Source organism: Cervus elaphus, chromosome X (genome assembly GCF_910594005.1).
Source record: "Cervus elaphus chromosome X, mCerEla1.1, whole genome shotgun sequence".
Classification (NCBI taxonomy): Eukaryota; Metazoa; Chordata; class Mammalia; order Artiodactyla; family Cervidae; genus Cervus; species Cervus elaphus.
The window spans coordinates 72,955,712-72,974,480 of record NC_057848.1 but is presented as its reverse complement, the minus strand read 5'-3'; the positions used below and the strand labels follow the sequence as shown (position 1 = coordinate 72,974,480).

Genomic DNA, 18,769 nt, shown 5'->3' with positions numbered 1-18,769 from the left:
CAATATGGAAGGAGAAGAAAAATCTCAAAATACTTGGAAATTAAACTACCATCCATAAGTAAAAAAGAGATTCTCAAGGAAGTAGAAACTGCACTGGAATGAATTAAAAGTAAAGGGCAACGTATTACAATTTATGGGATGCAGTTAAATCAGTGTTAAGAGGGAAAATTATAGCATTGAATGTTTAGATTAAGAAAGAAGAAAGACCTCAAGCAATAATCTATGCCTCAACCATAACTTAGGAAAAGAAGAGAAAACTTTACCCAAAGCAATATGAAAACAAACAAACCAAAAACAGAAGAGAAAAAATTGAAATCAAAAATAAAGAGAAAAAATCACGGGAAGAAAACTGGTTCATTGAAAAGATCAACAAAATTGATAAAGCTCTCACCAGATAAAATCAAAAAAGAGATGACAAATGGCTAATATCAGAAGGAAATACTGACTATCACTACAATTCTACAAGTCCTAAAGATATTGGAAAGATAAAAAGGAAACACTGAGAACAAATCTATGTACAGTACATAAATTGAAGAACTTAAATGGAATTGTACAATTCCTCAAAATCCAGAAACTGCCCAACTCACCCCTGATGGAATGCATAACCTGTATCTACAGCTATTAGAGAATGGATATCACATTTTAAAATTTTCTAAAAAGAAAATCTTTAGAACCTCAGAAAACAAAAAAAAAAACTCAAGCAGAAATCGTTGGAATCAACTTTATCAGAACTCTGAAAAATAGTCAAAGTTTGTAGCAACTAAGCTATCAACATTGTGAGCTCCTCTGGGTCAGGGTTACTTGTCATGCTCTGTGGTCCTGGTGTCCACTATGGGCCTTGGCACTCAGTGAGAGATCAGAAAGTGTTCGCTAAATAATGTCTTATTCACAGCTCCTGCAATCTGGTTGGATCAGCTCTATTTGGCCCCCAATACATGTAACAGGTCAACATGACCATAAACACAAAGAGAAGCAGTGATACAAGTACACTTCTGCAAACATCTGTGGAGAGGTGCCTGAGACTTACACAGCCAACAGAGACAGAACCAGTTTAGCCCATGGGTAGCTTTAAAAAATCCCATTTTTCATGAAAGTCTGATCACTGCTGTGAAAGAACAAAATGATGGCAAGAAAGAGGTCATCACAGAATGACAAGCTGAGCCCATGTCCTCCAAGTGCTGGGAGAACTGAAGTGGCATTTAGGAGGAAATGACCAACCAGGTGCAATAGGAAGGCTATTTAGGTTTGGAGGAGTACAATATTCTGATGACTTCCAGAAGTACAAAACCCAGTCCTTTCCTAAAATATCCTCTGGCACATTCAAGACACAGAGACCTTGGACTCTTCTAACAGGATAAACATTCTGGCCCTTCCCTGAGAGTGTATGTGTTAGTCAGTACAAAAGAAACAAGTGCCCACACAGTCCGAATTCCAGGCCTGGCCTTCCTGTCATTATTACAGAAAAGTGAGTGTATGAAACAAGTGTTTAGTAATTCTGTTTCACTTTTGCTTAAGTCAAAAGGACCTGAGACTGTGTTTGGTGAGCAAATCCACCCTTCTAGCAACAGAGAGGTCAAGACAGTAAGGTGATAGATACCTAAGCACAAAAATAGGCCTAAGACCAAAATTCAGATGGAAATGTAATGGTTCACATGACCATAGATTAGGGAGTCCATAATACACAATGAGGATGCTCATCTGGTGTTTTCAGCTCCTCATCAAGACTTCATGCTTTCTTGGGTTTGGGGCCATGATGTCGAGCAGTCACTGGATGGAGTTTGACCTGAAAGAATAAAGAGAACACAGGTGAACTGAAAGTGCGTCTTATTGAAACACCTTGATCTCAAAATAAGCAAAGGATTGTTCTTAGGTGGGAGTTTAAATGGTGCTTTTCTTTTGAGGTATTCATAAGTACATCGCAAACTGAGAACATTTAAGCCTTCCTCATATCCAGTGAGGATAGTATATAAGAAAACAGATCCAAATCACAGATCCAAAAGGAACTGAGGAGGATGAGAGGAGCCCAGGTGTAATCATGTCACCCTGCTGCTTAATTTTCTACCACCCATAAAAGCTTCCCAGGTGGCGCCAGTGGAAATGAATCTGCCTGCCAATGCCAGAGACATAAGAGATGCAGGTTTGATCCCTGGGTTAGGAAGATCTCCTGGAGAAGGAAATGGCAACCCACTCCAGTATTCCTGCCTGGAGAATCCCATGGACAGAGGAGCCTGGAGGACTACAGTCCATAGGGTCGCAAAGAGTCTGACACGACTGAAGCGACTTAGCATGTAAAATAAGTTCCACACCCCTTCCTCTGATATTCAGGGTCCCTCTAAGTTGGACAGAAACCCCACCATGTTCTCAATTTACACCATGATCCCATTTATTGTTTTCCATGTTGGAAGACTTCTGTTTCACTGCAGGAAATAGGGCTGAATATTTTTTGGGGGTTTTAATCTGTGTGACAAGTTAGCCACAGTTAGCTGTGATTTCTGGGCTGGTTATTTAGGAAATGATCTGAGTGAGCTTCCTCTCTTCCTTATTTCTGCATCTGAGCTCAAGAGAGGAGAAAACCTGACAAACAATACTTCAGCTAGGTGAACAAGGTAAATAACAATGGTTATAAATCATGTTGATAGAATGTACCCTTGATATGATATGATAAGAATGGCACTTTGTCTCTCTGGTCTTCCTCCCCAAAACTCATTTCCCCAGTTGAATACTTTGGACTAACACTTCTTTTTACCATGACTGGATGTTGATTTTTAGTAGATACTTTTCTGTATCGATGTAGCTCTGATTTTTCTCACTCAATCTGTTATTGTAATAAGGCAATCCTGAGCTTATGCATTCCCAGATCCATCCCTCATTCCTCCTTGCCCTGTTCTAGGTTATCCAGGGGCCGACTCCAGCAGGCTGCAATCAAACTTACCAACAGTTGGCTGCCATTTTGGTTCAGCTAACCAGAAACACCAGTAAGAGATTAGAATCTTGGAAGACAGAGCAATCAAAGGTTTTTCTCCTTCCTCTGCATCAGGTGACTTGTCTTTCAATAGTTCCATATTCTCCATGGCTCCAGCCATTCAACCATGAGGTTGACCCATCAGGGCTCTGGATCCAACACCCAGGTTCCAGTAACACGATCTCCTTTCTTTGTCATTTCATCTCAGAGGTGACTGATTTCCTCATGTTGCTAATAATTGGGTTTCCCAATTCTCTCCTGCTTGGCTACCTACCACTTTTGAAACCAACCCCATGCATTAAGTTTCCTCCATGTTAAATATTTACAGTGGTTTCTAATTTCCAGGACAATCCTTGACTGTTACATGCAACCAATTATAATGACTGATCTAGTGTTGAACTCTTTTGCATTCTTGACATAAACCCAGCTCTGTCACCAGCAGGTAAATATGCTTGTCTCTTCTGTAATTAATAAAAATAATTTATAAAACAAAATACCCCTTGGCTCTGAAACTTTCCCCAAATAAAGCATCTTTCATCATCATCTTCATGGCCTTCTCAAAAATAAATTTTACACTCAGTAGTTTTGGGGCATATATTGAAAAATTCTAATAACATAAGTAATAGAGTGATTTAGCCAATTTGTAAAAAAAAATTCAAGCAATATACATGAAGTTAAATAGCATGACTGTGCAACAGATCCAAAATGGTACTCAAAGGGAAATATATAACAGATCCAAAATGGTACTCAAAGGGAAATATATAGACTTAAACAGATGTATTAGAAAACAAGAGCTATTTAAATCACCCAAGAACTTCAAGAAGCTAGATAATCAACATCATATGAAACTTTAAGTAACAGAAGGTAGGAAAGAATAAAGGTACATGTAGAAATAATGAATTAGAAAGCAGTAAGGCCAAAAAACAAATGCCAATTACTTGAAAATATTTATGAAACAGACTTTTTTTGAAAATATGACCAGATACTAAAGAAAAAAATAACACATAAACAAAATAAGTTAAAACTGTATAAACTATAGATGCAAAAGATATTTAAATGATGTAAAAGCACAGCAAATATGTTATATGATTCCCTCAAGAGAAGCAAATGCTGGCCAAGGAAAAGTTTCTACATATGAAAGTATTTCAGGTGATAAACTAAAACTGAATGAGAGAATTTGAAAATTAACCCTCTGCAACCCCCAATAGGTAAATGAAGGTGAGGATCATCAATGACTGCCAACAAAGGACAACAAACATTATGTTCTTCTTAATGGAAGTACCTGGCATCACCTAGGTAGCAGTCTTGTAAATAAACAAGTTCATCAAGCTTCTACCTGTAACTACCAATTTAAAGAAAGTGTTAAATGACATCAAACTGTTTCATTCAACATAATCTGTATTACGGAAAACTTGAAAAATACAAAACCTGCTTTTTTTCACAACAAAAACTACAGGAAAAAAAAGATGATGCAGGGGAAACCTGTTGATTAAAAAAGACTTAAGGAACATACAAAATCACAATATATAGACTGTATTTGTGATCCAAACAAACTAAAAAAAAAAAAGTAATGTGTAAGGTAAATGTTAAAAATTACTAGATATTTGCTCTTGTTAAAACATTTAAATTTTTAGGAATGATCATTGTTTGGGGTTTATGTTTTATAAAAGATTCCTTGTCTGTTAGCAATGCTTACTGACATACTTAGAGATGAATCATCCTGATGTCTTGGACTACCTTCACATTAGTCCACTGGCAGAGATGTGGGGAAGGTGAGGGTACATTGGAACCAGACCAGCCATGTACTGCAGATGATTGATGCTGGCTGCCCAGTATATTGGGTCCCTTATATCATTCTCTACTGCTGTATATGTCTTACAGTTTCTGTTATAATAATAAATTTTATCATAAATATCATGCAATTAAATTTGAAATTCTGGGTGAAATGGATTTTTTTTTTAAGACAAAATCCACCCATAAAGAAGCAGAAAACTTTAAACACTACAAACTTTAACAGTACTCAACACCCAAGCTACCTTCAAATATTCCAAGACAGGCAGTTTGGGTGGTCAGTTGTACCAATGGTCAGGGAAAATTAATCTCCATCTTATGCAAACTCCTCTAAAGCACACACAAAAAAGCTGGGAAATTATTTAACTTATTTTCCCAGACCAGCTCTCCTTGACTATAAAACGAGATGAGTACTCCCACTCCTACCATGCAAAGAACACTTGAGCACAGTTCACCCAGAGAGTAGCAAATATCCTAAGCAAACTAATAGCATATTCAATAAAGCAGTGAATTACATGAACAGACAGGTTATGGCTAAAGAATGAAAATACGATTCAAACTAGAAAATGGCTCAATTATAATTCTGCACAATAACAAATTAGGGGAAAACATTGAAGCATATCAATGGATGTGGAAAAGCCTCAGAAATCAATTTAACATGAGTACAACTTTAACAAATAAAGATTAGAAAGGAACTTCCATTTCCTAATATCAAAAGCAGACACACTTAAGTGTGAAAAGTTTGATGCATTCCCATTAAAGACAGGAACAAGTCAAAGATGCATGCTCTCCCTTGTACAATACAAGAATTCACTAGAACACAGTTAGAACCGTGCATATCAATGGAAATAAGAACTATGAATATTGAAAAAGATAATATTTTGTGACAATATGGTCATCTACATAGGGAATTCAAAGAAATTGATACATGGAATACTCAAATTAATAAGAGACCAGAAAAAACTTTGTATGGAAGATTACTACAGCAAAACCAAGAGCCTTGCCACACACACAAAGCACTAACTATTTAGAAGATGTAATTTAAAAATGCCCCATTCACAACACAAGCCAAAAAATTATCTTAGAAGTCTAACAAAATATATAAAATCTTAATAGAGGCTACAACACAAATTTATAGATAGATATGGGTAAAAAAAAAGTCTCAAATAAAAAGTCTCTAGCAGTATACCATACTCATTTATGGTGGCAAACTGTTGTAAAGATGTCAAATCTGCTTAAATTATTTATAGATTTAGTGCTCTACCTGTAGCTCTCAAGATGGTGTCGAAGTATAGGCTGCTGTCTTCTGTTCCCAAAATCTACCCTGGTAAACTAGAGAAGAGAAAATGAAGCAAATGAAAAGCACAATATCGACAGCAAAAGCTAAACAACAAAACATGAGAAGCCTCTGGAAGAGACTGAATTCTGTGAACAGGATAATAATATCAAATGCCAGAGGAAAGGACAGAGGTGTGTCTGGGGGCAACAGTGTGAGAGATTCCTGCCCTGCCATCACAGGGCCAACAGCTGCCAGGCCTGCGAGCTCTGTCCTGTGTATCCAGCACATCCTGCAGTCCAACACATGGGACTCCTCACAGCCACTTGCCTCCCAGATGAAGAACTGAGGCCACAGGGCTTGGGCATCTTCACAGGACCACGTGCTAGTGAGGGCCGGGGTGGGCTCAGAGCCCTGGTCTCCATTTCTCTGGAGCCCCTGCCCTTCCCGCCCACCCCAGGCCGTGGCCAGATCAGATTAAAAATTCCTCTCTTTAACATCAGGTTTATATCCAAAGAGCCAGCTGATTAAGTGACAAATCAGAGTACTCACACGCCCAATGGGAAAACATTTGGAGAATGCATTGAAGTTTTCCAGAAGGATTGCTGCTGCTGCTAAGTCGCTTCAGTTGTGTCCGACTCTGTGCGACCCCATAGACAGCAGCCCACTAGGCTCCCCCGTCCCTGGGATTCTCCAGGCAAGAATACTGGAGTGGGTTGCCATTTCCTTCTCCAATGCATGAAACTGAAAAGTGAAAGTGAAGTCGCTCAGTCTTGCTGGACTCTTAGCAGTTGGTGACAGCAGAATCTGGAGAAGGGCAAAGGACCCTGAGAAGGGAACCAGCTTGGGAGAAGGCCCAGACATCCTGGGGAGGGGGGCTCTGGCCCTAGGGTGGGATGAGGGGTGCTGGCCGGTGGGCTATGGGTTTCTGAAGAAAGACACTGGGTTTCTCCAGGGTCTGGAGAAAGCTTCAGAGTGTGGGGTCAGAAGAGAATGCAGGGCTGTGGTGGGGAGTAGGGGCAATAAGCAGATTTCAGAGATGGGGAGAGGGCCTCGGAGCTTGGGGGAGGGGAGAGTGCTCCAAGGAACAGAGTGGGGTTCGGGGAGAGGGCTCAGGATCACAGATCAGGATGGAGCCACAGGGTCTTGGGAAGAACATGGAGTCCTTGGGATTTCCCAGAGGACTCTGGAGGTCTGGGGAGGGCAACGGGGTGCAGGGAAGGGATGATGAGCTTAAGAGAGGGCATTAGGGTCCTGGGAAGGGACTCGGGGTCCAGGAGAGGAGCGTGCAGGGTGAGAGGTGGGTCAGGGGATTGGGTCACGGGCACAGAATCTGGGGAGGGGCACCGGGTCCAGGGAAGAAATTCCGAGTCCAAGGGAAGGGCAAGTGGTCTGGGGAAGAGGCACGGGATCAGAGATGGGAGAACCCAGAATCCGGGGAAGTATGCGGGACTGAGAGAGGGCTTTGGGTCCCGGGGAGCAACACAGAATCCATAGGAAGAGCACGGGGTCCTGGGAAGAGACGTGGATTCTGGGACGAACTCGGGGTCATGGGGCTGGGGCCTCAGAGGGCTGAGGCAGCGCTTTACCTGCTTCAGATGGAGTCATTGTCCAGGTCCCGGCAAATGTACCACAGGATTAGCAGAGGGTGAGCAGCATAGTGAAGAGGCACAGAGCCACGAAGATGGCCTTGGTCACCGGGGCGACCAGGGACTGCGTGGTCCCGCCAAGGGGGTGCCGCGGGGTCCTGAAGGAGGGACAATGACGTGAGTGGTGCGGGCTGCCACCTGCACCCGTGGAAAGACACCCTGAAGGGAGGATACTTCTGTGGGCCAGCATCCCTGGGACGCCTGCGTGCTTGGGGCCAAGGGCGTGCCCGGTCTGGTGGAGACACCAGGTCCCCTGGACCCCCAGCCCGTGACTCCTTCACCGTGGTGCAGCTGGGAGGCTCTGCCCTTGGTCCGTGGGAATCAAAGAAGCTTAAGCCTGAGGGAGAACTGCCAGGCGCCGCGGGGCACCTCCAGAGTGGACGCGGGGTCTCCTTGAGGAGAGAGACTGCAGAGAGGTGTGGGGGTCTCTCCTATGTTCCCCAGGGCATCCCTAAAAGACCATCCACTCATCTCTCTGGCACGTTGGGAAAGGAGAGATTGGGGAAGTCATACTCTAGTCCCAGCCCGTGCCATCCCATGTCCAGCATTACACACTGACAGTTTCCTGCACACAGTGACTGGTTCCAGGGCCGTCACCATCCTTTGGTGGATCTTTAAGGAAAAGAGAAAGTCGCTCAATTGTGTTCGAGTCTCTGCAAGTCTCCTCCATCCATGGAGATCTTGAGGCAAGAACACTGGAATGGGTTGCCATTCCCTTCTTCAGGGGATTTTCCTGACCCTGGAATCGAACCCTGGTCTCCTGCACTGTAGGCAGGTGCTTTACCATGATTCCGAGACACCAGGGAATCTCTGATCTCTAAGAAGGGAGGAGCCAAAAGTAGCCACGACAGGCCAGGGCTGCTTGAACAAATCCCAAGCCTTCTCAAGGACCACCAGGGTGCACCCACCTGTGCCTGGGGTAAGCCAAGGACCATTCTGGCTGCTTTGTCTCCATTGCAACCCACCTCCCCCCACTCCAACTCCTGCCCTCTGCAGCCCATCAGTGGTTCTGGACTAGCAGCACCCCATCACCTGGGTGCAGAGAAGAGAACAAACATCTGAGACTCCACCCAGATACACAGCGAGGATCTGCATATTAACGAGATCCCCAGAACGGGGAGGGGCGTCCCTAGTGGCTAAGATGGTAAAGAATCTGCCTGCACTGCGAGAGAACCAGGTTCAAACCCTGAGAAGGGAATGGCAACCCCAGAATTTCATGGACAGAGGAGACTGGCAGCTTCCATGGGGTGGCAAAGAGTCGGACACGACTGAGAGACACACTTCCACTTTCAGGAGGGGGAGGGCAAGTCACCACGTGTTCACTACCCCTTGTGCTGTGGTCCTCTGCCTTGTATAGTCTGTGAACGCGGGATCATTGCGTCTTCCACAGTCAGGAGTGGCTTCCCCAGTGGCTCCTGCGTGCCTGCTAAGTCGCTTCAGTCCTGTTCTGCGTCGGCAAGCGGGTTCTTTAACCCCTACCGCCACCCAGTGGTAAATATTTCCCCTGCAATGCAGGAACTGCAGGAGACGCGGGTTTGATCCCTGGGTCGAGGAAAATTCCTTGGGGGAGGAAATGGCAACCCACTTCAGAGTTCCTGCCTGGGAAATTCCATGGACAGAGGAGCCTGTTGGGCTACAGTCCGTGAACAACTTAGCACACACGCATAGTCAGAAGAAATCGTGCCTGATGTCTTCAGTGGAGACTTTCTAGAAGCTCCAGTTAGTTACTCACCCAGCAAGAGTCATTCTCAGTTCCTTAGGAGCGTGATTTCATTCATTCTGGAGAAGAAATTTTTTCATGACTGAAGAGCAAGGACCGCAGAGGAAAAAAATGACCTTAGTGGTTTAAAGGAAAACAGAAGTTAGGACTTCTCTTCCCAGTCCCCACCCCACCTCCAAGCCTCTGTTCTTGGCTTTCTCCTACTCTCCAGGTGGTTTCACAGGTGGAGACAGGCAATCAACAGTGATTTCTGTGCTCTGCACATCAACCCTGCAGTCTAGCCTGTTCTAGTGGGAGGGGGAAGTAGCGCTTTGCCCATGGGGTTGTCAGAAAAGGTGACTGTCAGACTTGCAAGCACTGGCTGCACAGGCCAGATCACCTTTCACTCCCCCAGCTGCCAATACGCCATTTACCAGCCACCGTCAGGAGAGCACTGCTGTTGGAAGGAATGAGGCCACTTCCGATTTGAGTGAGATCCTATGTGCTCAGTCACTCAGTTGTGCCCAACTCTTTGCGACCCCATGAAACACTGCAGTTCGCCAGGCTCTTCTGTCCATGGGATTTTCCAGGCAAGAATGCTAGAATGGGTTGTCACTTCCTCTTCCAGGGGTTCTTCCCAACCCAGGGACTGAACCCTCATCTCTTGCACTGCAGGCAGATTCTTTACCGCTGAGCCACATTGTAAAATATCTCTGAACTGGAATATCTCTGAACAGGCTTAGCTCAGTTCAAGCAAGGAGTGTTTTCCCATGGTCTTTGCTGCTGAATTCCTTCACTTGTCACTGCTCCTCTAAGTTAGTGTACCATGATTTTCTGTGCTGAATCTTTTCCTATGGTGATAGCAACTTTCCTTCCTCAGCATCAGGCCAGGCCAGAGGGACCATCCAGTCTGTAAAATATTAGGCACCTACTGATGAGATGGTTGGATGGCATCACCAATTCAATGGACATGAGTTTAAGTTAATTCTGGGAGTTGGCGATGAACAGGGAAGCCTGGCGTGCTACAGTCCCTGAGGTCAGGTCATAAAGAGTCAGACACGACTGAGGGACTGAACTGAACTGACTGTGTACAGGTTATCTAGGGGGTACAGCAGTCAAGGCAGCAGTCAGTAAGACAGAAACCAGCATGAGAGAATACTGGAGGCCCTAGAACAGCATGCAGATACCTAGAGCAGAGGCAGGTGTGGGATTTGCCTACTCAGATCTGAGCAAGTTTCAGAGGAGAGAGTGAGGTCAGATATGAATGGTAGAACAGGAGGAGGCTTCATGGAAGAGCTAACAATAGGAAAGAGAGGGGAAGGTCACTGCATGCACCGCTAACCCAGAAGTGTGAAGTGCAGTCCTATGTGAGAAGTCCCAATAGGGTCATTCTGTGGCCTGAACAGAAGGCTGTGGAGCAGGGAAAGACAAAAGGAACACACAAATGCAGATGCTGGTGGGGGCTCAATGGCTGATAAAAATGAATGAAGCTGCCCAGCTGCAGGAGAAACACCAGCCCGACACAGGGGCCAAGTGTTGTCTCTGCTTTCCCCATCCCTCCCTTTTATAAAATTGAGCTGTAAATCCAGAGTTTGATGTTGCCTCTCCCAATTTTAAATGGCTGGAAACCATTGTGGAAATTCTAAAAGCCTCCTTTCTCTCACACTGACATGTCTCCCAGCCCCGTTCCCCCACATATGACTCCTTCTGCTTTTCTCTGCTCTCCTTTCCCAGGGTCACACAGCACCCAGCCAAGATGGTACCTGTGGGTAACAGGCAGTGGGGTGGGAAAGGGTGAAAGGAAGAGTAAGTGCCATGGTGATGGAAACTACCAAGTTCAGTTACTCTCCAGAGAGGCAAGCCATAAGTTCATGGTAGTTGCTCTTTCTCTCTAACAATCAGAAGTAGCACCCACGAGACCAAGAAAAACAACTGACCTACCAATTTTATTGACATATGTTTTACATACCAGAAAATGTACTCTTCACTCATTTTCAGTGTATTATTCAATGCATCTTAGTATTGAGTATGATGTTTGCTGTAAGTTTTTCTTTATGGATACCCTTATCAGGTTGAGGAATTATTCTTCTATTCTTAACTCATTGAATAGTTTTTATTATAAAAGGGTGTTGGATTTTGCCAAATGCTTTTCCTGTATATCTTGAGGCAATCCTGTGGTTTTTGTCCTTTCTTCTATTAATATAATACATGACATTAATTGATTTTCACATGTTAAAACAACTGCATATCTGGGATAAACCCAACTTGGCTATGGTGTATCTTCCCTCTTATATGGTGCTGGATCCAGTTGATAAGCATATTGTTGAGCATTTTGTACATTTGTCATGGCCTATCATTGTCTTTCCTTGTGCTGACTTTATTCAGTTTGGTATATAATACTGGCTGCATAGAATGAGTTGGGAAGTGTTTCCCCTCTCTTTAACATTTTGGTAGAGTGTGTGAGGATCGGTGTTCATTCTTTTAACGTTTGGTAGAATTCACCAGTAAAGCCATCTGAACACAGGCTTTTCTTTGTGGAAAGAATTTTTACGTACTAATTCAAAATTCTTACTTTTTAAAAAACTTTATTGCTTTTATTTTTGGCTGTGCTGGGTCTTTGTTGCTGCCCGCAGGCTTTCTATAGTTGCAGCTAGTGGAGACCACTCTCTTGTTGTGGAGCACGGGACCTAGGGTGCACGGGCTTCAGTACTTGTGGCACATGGGCCCAGTTGCTTCATGGCACACAGAACCTTCCCAGACCAGAGATCCAAGCTGCGTTCCCCACTGTGGCAGGTAGATTCCTGAACACTGGACCAGCAGGGAAGTCCTCCAAATCCTGACTTTTAGTAGTTTTATTTAGATATTCCATTTCCTCTTTTTAAATATTGTTTAAAATATGTCTATTGACACAAATTCATATAGCACACAATTCGTCCATTTAAAGTGTAAAATGAAAAAAAAAATAAAGTGTAAAGTGCAATCAGTGTATTTGGGGAGTCAGACGAGCATAACCACAATCAATTTTAGAAAATTTCCAGCACACCAGTAAGAACCAAGTGGATGAATATTCACAGACACTATCCACCACGATGTCCCCCCGGCCCACTCCAGCCTTGTATGTGTGTGTGTTCAGTCGCTCAGTCATGTCTGACTCTTTGCAACCCCATGGGCTGCAGCCTGCCAGACCCTTCCGTCCATAGGGTTTCCCAGGCAAGAATACTGGAGTGGGTAGCCATTTCCTTCTTCAGGGGATTTTCCCAAGCCAGGGATCCAACCTGCATCTCCTGCATTGGCAGGCGGATTCTATACCACTGTGCCACCTGGGAAGCCCCCAGCCTTAGGTAACCATTAATCTTCTTTGCTTATCTGTAGATTTTCCTATGGTGGATATTTCATATAAACGGAATCATAATATGTGGTCTTTGGTGGCTGGCTTCCTTCATCTAGCATGATGTTTTCGAGGTTCACCCACATTGTCTTTTTTCATTTTGTTCTTCATGCATTTGGTGTCACATCTAAGGATCCGTTTCTGAAATCCAGCGTCATAAAAATGTACCTCTGCATTTTCTTCTCAGAGTTTTAATGGCTCAAGTCTGGGAATTGATCAAAAGACTGTGACTCTCTGTTTTCATGATTCAGAATAAACTTTTGTTCATTTGACCAGTGACATCTCTGCTTATACAGACCAAGTAAGAACTTACTGGGCTTCCTAACTCTTTCACTTCTAGGAAGATCATGAGCAACTGGATAAAACCATAGAGCTGCCCAAGTCAGCCTGTTCTGATTGGTGCTTTGACTCTGCTCTCCATTCCTGTAACCAGGCCCACCTTGCCCTTGGTGGTTGTGTGCTGCCACTTGGCTCCTGCCATCTGGGAATCTAAGTACTCCCACTGCATTTAGGATTCCCCATTCAGTGACTGCAGTTCCTACCGTGAGTTCTGGCCTGCAGAGAAGAGCAATCACAGAGTTCTTCAAGGGTGCTGGGGCTTCCCTCACAGTCTTGGTGAAAGGTATGTCTTCAGGACCCTCCCAGTATGGATGAGTATGTCTTCAATGCCAAATCCACACTAACAGTCAAATCTCTGTAAACCTCTGAATGCCTTCCTCTGTATTAAACCAAGGCAGGGTTGACATTTCCAACTCACTCACTGTGGGCCCAATTTTGGTCCATAGTTCAACCAACCAGACAAACTAATAAGAGCACTTTCTAACTCCCAGAGTTGCAATATTAAATGCAGAATCTATGCTTAATGAATCATTTTGGCCTGATCTAGCTTTCTGTGGGGAGGCTGATCACATTGGGGGTCAGGAGACTGCTTCCAACTGAGGGTGGGGAGGATTCTTCTACTGGCAAAGATGACTTGTCAGACTTGATGGACTCAGTGTCCCCAGCTTCATCAGGGTCTCCCCACACAGCTCTATCACAATGTACAGAATCCCATTCTTTCCAAGTCAGCGCCCTCATTTTAACAGGAAACACTCTAGTGGCAGAATTCAACTTCTAGTCTAATTCAACCAGTTGCAGGTTGAGCGTTTGCATGTGATCATTAGCAATCTCAGCCCAGTATGTACAGGAGATAATTGTCTGCTTATGATTACACACAGAATCTTTTATGTCTTTTACTGTAAACTGAGCTAATCCTTTTCTTTCACCACTCTTTCCAACTACATTTGGAGCAACCAGAAAGCTCCTCATATCTATTGGTGTTCCAAAAATGTTCAAAAGTATCATATACACAGTCACAGAACACCTTGCACCCAGGAGTTCTTTTAAGTGGTTCATCAGGCATATCCAAAGGAGATATTTTCCATATATCTATTGCCATAGACTATCGATGCTGTCTTTACTATAGAGTCGTTAGCAACTTTAAACCTAATCAGATTACAGAGCTAATTCTAGAAACTCCAGAAGCATTTGAGAAAACTCTTTTTTTAAATTGAAGTATAGTGGCTACACAGAACTGTATGTTACAGATGTACAATATAGTGATTTGCAATTTTAAAGGTTATACTCCACTTATAGCTATTACAAAATATTGGCTATATTCCCCATGTTTTGCAATATATCCTTATAGCTTATTTTATACATAATAGTCTATAACTCTTACTCCCCTATTCCTATCTTGCCCCTTCCTCCCTCCCTCTCCCGACTGGTAACCACTAGTTTGTTCTCTGTGTCTGTGAGTCAGCTTCTTCTACGTTAATGTTCAGTTTTTGTTCAGTTGCTCAGTCACGCCCGACTCTTTGTGACCCCATGGACTGCAGCATGCCAGGCTTCCCAGTTCTTCACCATCTCCCAGAACTTCCTCAAACCCATGTCCAGTGAGTTGGTGATGCCATCCAACCATCTCCCCTCTCTCCTCCCCTTCTTCTCCTGCATTCAGTATTTCCCAACATCAGGTTCTTTTCTAATGAGTCAGTTCTTTGCATCAGGTGGCCAAAGTATTGGAGTTTCAACTTCAGCATCAGTCCTTCCAATGAATATTCAGGACTGATTTCCTTTAGGATGGACTGGTTGGATCTCCTTGACATCCAAGGGACTCTCAGGAGTCTTCACCAACACCACAGTTCAAAAGCACCAATTCTTTGGTGCCTAGCCTTCTATGTGGTCCAACTCTCACATCCATGCATGACTACTGGAAAAACCATAGCTTCGACTAAACAGACTTTTGTCAGGAAAGCAATGTCTCTGCTTTTTAATACGCTATCTAGGTGTATCATAGCTTTCCTTCCCAGGAGCAAGCATCTTTTAATTTCATGGCTGCAGTCACGATCCACAGTGATTTTGGAACCCAAGAAAATAAAGTCTGTCACTGTTTCCATTGTTTCCCCATCTATTTGCCATGAAGTGATGGGACCAGATGCCATGATCTTCGTTTTTTGAATGTTGAATTTTAAGCCAGCTTTTCCACTCCCCTCTTTCACCTTCATCAAGAGGCTCTTTAGTTCCTCTTCATTTTCTGCCATAAGGGTGGTGTCATCTGAGGTTATTAGTCTGTTTTATTTTTTAAATTCAACATCTAAGTGAGATCATGCAGTATTTGTCTTTCTCTGTCTGACTCGTTTCACTTAGCATATTGCCCTACAAGCCCATCCGTCTTGCTACAAATGGCAAAATGCCATTCATTTTTATGTCTGTGTAGTATTCCATTGTGTGTGTGTGTGTGTGCGTGTGCGTGCACACGCGTGCATGCACCACATATTATTTATCCATTCATCCATTGATGGACACTTAGATTGCTTCCATATCTGACAATTGTAAATAATTCTACCATGAACATTGGAGAGCATTTATCTTTTCAAATTAGTGTTTTTGGGTTTTTTGGATATACACCCAGGAATTGAATTGCTGGGTCCCATAGCTCAATTTTAGTTTTCTGAGAAACGTCCCTACACAGTGACTGCATCAATATATGTTCCCACCAACAGTGCACAAAGATTCCCTTTGTGCCACATCCTTGGTACCATTTGTTATTTGTGTTCTTTTTGATGATAGCCATTCTCACAGGTATGAGGTGACATCTCATTGTGATTTTGATTTCCATTTCCCTGATGGGTTAGTGATGTTGAGCATCTTTTCATGTGCCTGTTAGCCATCTGTATATCTACTTTGGGAAAGTTTCTATTCAGTTTTTCTGCCTATTTTTAAAGTTTCTTTTTTTCTGACCCTAAGTTTTTGAGCTATTTATATATGTTGGATATTAACCCCAAATCAATTACATGCAATATTTTCTCTCATTCAGTAGCTTCTTTTCATTTTTTCAATGGTGTCTTTTGCTGTGCAAGAACTTTTAGGTTTAATTGAGTCCCCATGCTATACTAAGTCGCTTCAGTCATGTCTGACTCTGTGCAACCCTATGGACTGTAGCCTGCCAGGCTCCTCTGCCCATGGAATTCTCCAGGCAAGAATACTGGAGTGGGTTGCCATGACCTTCTCCAGGGTATTTTCTTGACCCAGGGACTAAACCCTCATCTCTTATGTCTTCTGCATTGACAGGCAATTTCTTTACCAGTAGTGCTACCTGGGAAGCCCATTTGTTTATTTTTGCTTTTATTTCCTTTACTTTTGGAGGTGGATCCAAAAACAATGCTGTTGTGATTTATGTCAAAGAGTGTTCTGCCCATGTTTTCATCCAGAAGTTTTGCATATTCAATCTTCATAGGTCTCAAATCCATTTTGAGTTTGTTTTTGTATATAGTGTTAGATCATGTTCTACTTTCATTCTTTTACATGCAACTGTCCAGTTTTCCCAGCACCACTTGCTGGGGAGACTGTCTTTTCTCCACTGTATATGTATTCTTGACTCCTTTGTTGTAGATTAATTGACCATCGGTGCATAAGCTTGTTTCTATGATTTCTATCTTATTTCATTGAGCTGTATGTCTGTTTTTGTGCCAGTACCATACTGTTTTGATTGCTATAGCTTCATAGTATAGTCTAAGGTCAAGAAGCTTGATTCCTCCAGCTCTGCTCTTTTTTTCTTTTTACTTTATTTGATAGTGTCTGGTCTTTGTTGTGGCACATTTTTGTTGTTGCACTCTCTTCACTTCCTCTGGTCAATATCTTACAGTTTTCCAAGTACAGGTCTTTTGCCTCTTTAGGTAGGTTTATTTCTAGGTAGTTTATTCTTTTTGATGCAGTTAAATGGGATTATTTAATGGTAAATGGGATAATATCCTAAAGTTCTCTTCCTGCTAGTTGCTGTTAGAGTAGAGATGCAAACAGATTTTTATATATTAACTTTGTATACTGAAACGTCACTGAATTCATCAATGAGCTCTAGTAGTTTTCTGGAACCAGGATGCTAGGTGTTCTCTCAACCAGAACAAAAGGGAACCTCAAGCTGCCACCGGCAGCCGAGGGGAGCAGGGGTGGGTGAGCATCTCTCAGGAGTATACAGGGGCATCCAGGACATACAGAGAGGAAAGGGCAGGCGAGGGATTCAACCATTGGCAGGGAGTGCCCTGCCACAATCCTGATAGCTGAGGAGGCAGCCGAGAGTGTTTGCGGGGTCCCAGACAGTCTAAAATGGAACTTGGCTTTTTAGGGGTCTGAAGCATCCCTGGGTCACATGGGAGGGCACTGAATAGGGCTTTTGTCTACAGGAAACACTGGGCAATGCTATCTAGCTCACCCAAGCTGTGTCTAGAGAGATTTAATTCAGGTGGTGTGTCAGCCCTCAGTTTGCAAGAATTGACAAGGAAGCCCACCCCTCGCTGGTGACCGGAGGCTTCCAGCATGGAGCCAAGGTCCAGCGGGAGATCAGAGCTTACGCACCTTAGATGCAGACTTGCTGTTGGACACAACACGCTTCCCTGTAACTACATGGCAGACATACATGTCAGGAAACTCGCCACCTCCTGTGCCTCCCCCGAGTCCTCAGGACCCTGTGAGGCAGGTTCCCCTAGGAACCTGTGTGGGGAAGCGGAGGCTCAGAGTGGGTGAGCCAGGCAACTAGGGGTCATCAGGGCAGCGGTGCCCGGCTTGGCATCTCCTCACCTGAGCCTTCTCTGTCACCCACTGGGCCGGGCGCCTGGGCCCCGGATGGCTGACACCTCAACATCAGAGGCATTTCTGATTCCGGAAGTCTCAGGAAGATCCTCAACCCCAGGAGCAGAGTGAGGGTGAGGGGCATTAGTAGGGTGGGCCGCCTGTGTGGGCTGCCCTGCACGGCCTCCTCTTTGATGCTAGAGCACCAGGCCCTAGAGCAAGATGGCATCTCTCAAAGCCTGGATGCAGAGCCAGATGGAGGTCGTGTGGACGGCGGTCACAGGAAAGGGATCCACACTGTTGCATGACGGCCCAGGGAGACTGCCCCCGCCTGAATGCCTGGGGCAGCAATGTGCAGAGCAAGGCTGGCCTGGGGTGGACATGGTCAGGCTGTGGAGCCCAGAGGACGGCAGCCTGTCCTCCTTCTGCGTCCCTGGGACCTCACCTGTCACCTCTACAGCCCCCACCCTGGGGCTCCTGCAGACCAATGGCAGGGCCCAGAGAGGGTCTATGTTGGGGACCGGATGCCCGGCCAATGACAGTGCACAGAGGACTGGGTGACTGTACCCCTGACCATGGACCCCCACCCTGGATGAGGCTGTGCTTGAGCACAAGGGTGCCATGCAGAACCCTCAAGGCACCTGTGAACACAGAGGAGGGGCTGACTTTGAGGATCACACATCTGTCGGTGCGCGTCTGCCCAGACCTGGGACTCCAGGACCAGAAGACTGTGTCCACTTTGCACGAGTGCTTGGTCTGAGACTTCACCCTCATGCACAAGTGTCACGGTGTCTGCTGTCATTACGAGCATGGACCAGGAGGCTGACATGCTAACCAGCCTGGGTGCAGCCAGCCCTTTATTAGGTCACTTAATGACTGCCTTGTGATGTCAACCCTGAGC

At 44.4% G+C, this 18,769-nt stretch overlaps 2 protein-coding genes and 2 long non-coding RNA genes across 10 annotated transcripts in view; 3 read left to right on the top strand and 1 right to left on the bottom strand.

Annotated features, from left to right (window-relative positions):
• LOC122689693 overlaps positions 1-3,400 on the top strand; it is a 35,380-nt gene extending 31,980 nt beyond the window's left edge. For all 3 annotated transcript variants that reach the window (XR_006339891.1, XR_006339890.1, XR_006339889.1), the window contains one exon: positions 2,891-3,400. This is a non-coding gene — a long non-coding RNA (uncharacterized LOC122689693). The remainder of the gene's footprint in view (positions 1-2,890) is intronic.
• LOC122689685 (probable ATP-dependent RNA helicase DDX4) overlaps positions 1-18,769 on the top strand; it is a 727,334-nt gene that overhangs the window by 297,629 nt on the left and 410,936 nt on the right. The window lies entirely within an intron of this gene.
• Positions 1-18,769, bottom strand: part of LOC122689687 (probable ATP-dependent RNA helicase DDX4) — a 437,080-nt gene that overhangs the window by 118,281 nt on the left and 300,030 nt on the right. The gene's annotated exons all lie outside the window — the stretch shown is intronic.
• LOC122689696 lies at positions 10,364-18,002 on the top strand. The gene is made up of 3 exons (XR_006339894.1): positions 10,364-10,625; positions 16,720-16,722; positions 17,993-18,002. It is a non-coding gene; the product is annotated as an uncharacterized LOC122689696 (long non-coding RNA).